The following is a 1,922-nucleotide window of genomic DNA, read 5'->3' on the forward strand; positions in this document are numbered from 1 at the left end:
GAAGTCTGGGATAGAAAATGAAACATGCAAGATAAGCCTGGAGCATCTTGTCAAAGCAGCTTTCTAGGAAGCTATCAAAGAGGTTGGTGTCAAAAGTATTCAGAAATCACCTTAAAGAGGTTGCACCAGTCAAATGTGAGATAATCTGAGTGTTAAAAAATGCAATGGATGGTTCCGTCCTGGCTAACACGGTGAAACCCCATCTCTATTAAAAAAAAAATACAAAAAATTAGCCAGGTGTGGTGGCGGGCTCCTGTAGTCCCAGCTGCTGGGGAGGCTGAGGCAGGAGAATAGCATGAACCCGGGAGGTGGACCTTGCAGTGAGCCAAGTTCGCGCCACTGCCCTCCAGCCTGGGTGACAGAGACTCTGTCTCAAAAAAAAAAAAAAAAGAAAAAGAAAAAAAGAAAAAAATTGCAATGGATTGAAACACATAAAATAAATGTAAATTCATGAGTTTATAGTGCTGCTCAAACAAATTATTTAGTCACTGTTGCAGGATGGTAGAAAATAACTCATTTGGAAAGCTTGGAAATAAAAGTAGAGAATCAGGTATGTTTGCTGCCTTTCCAGTACCGCCATTTGGTACAGTACTTCTATGTCACCAAATAGTAGGTGAGGGGAAGTGGAAGTGTTCTTTATAAAAGTAGTCCAGCTAATACACAAAGAAGAAATGAAAAAATTAGAATATAACTACATGTAAATCCCTAATGGAGTTGTTGATCTATTATTGACCATCAATAGCTGATGATGAGAGATAAAGTTGTTATGTGCCTCCTAACTGAAGAACGCAATATGAAGCAGTCTTGGCAAAAAATCAATCAAGCAAGCAAGCAAGCAAATAGACAAAACAAAACAGAAAAACAAAGTTGATTAAGCCTCTAGATCCAACTACAGAAAATTTGGAAGGCAGAAGAACATGTTAAATAAACCAGGAGGAATGTATCAACAAAATTGAGTCAGCATTTTCTAATAGAATTTTCTACAATGATGAAAATATACAATATTTGCACTGTCCAGTAGCCATTAGTCAGTGCATTGTACGGACATATCTGTAAGCCAGGTGTGAGCTTTTTGGCAAAGCTGGTCATAGGAGAGTCTACACAAGACCATGGATGTGGATTGATGGAGGGGCAGCAATGCATCAAGAGTAGGTGTCAAAGGAGGAGTCGATATTGAACAAGTCAGAGCCATGTGCCTATATGACTTACTTATGCCTTCTAGGCATGCTTCATTCTGTATCATATATACCACCACCATCTGATGATGGATTGCTGTACATGCCTCACTTCAGGGCTTGGCAGGTGTATTAGTCCGTTCTCACACTGCTATAAAGACATACCTGAGGCCAGGTATGGTGGCTCATGCCTGTAATCCCAATACTTTGGGAGGCTGAGGCAGGTGTATCACTTGAGGTCAGGAGTTCAAGACCAGCCTGGCCAACATGGTGAAACCCCATTTAGCCAGGCATGGTGACAGGTGCCTGTAGTCCCAGCTACTTGGGAGGCTGAAGCAGAATTGCTTGAACCTGGGAAGTGGAGGTTGGAGTGAATTGAGATTGCACCACAGCACTCCAGCCTGGGCGACAGAGCAAAACTCTGTCTCAATGAAAAGATGGCTGGGTGCGGTGGCTCATGCCTGTAATCCTGACACTTTGGGAGGCCAAGGTGGTGAATCACCTGAGGCCAGGAGTTCAAGACCAGCCTGGCAAACATGGTGAAACCCTGTCTCAACTAAAAATACAAAAATATTAGCTGGGCATTGTGGCAGGTGCCTGTAATCTCAGCTACTTTGGGACAGTGATGCAGGAGAATTGCTTGAACCCAGGAGGCGGAGGTTGCAGTGAGCTGAGATTGCGTCATTGCACTCCACCCTGGGCGACAAGAGAGAAACTTTGTCTCAAAAAAGAAAAAAAAAGGACATA

The sequence above is a fragment of the Mandrillus leucophaeus genome, unplaced genomic scaffold (assembly GCF_000951045.1).
Source record: "Mandrillus leucophaeus isolate KB7577 unplaced genomic scaffold, Mleu.le_1.0 Scaffold107, whole genome shotgun sequence".
NCBI lineage: Eukaryota > Metazoa > Chordata > Mammalia > Primates > Cercopithecidae > Mandrillus > Mandrillus leucophaeus.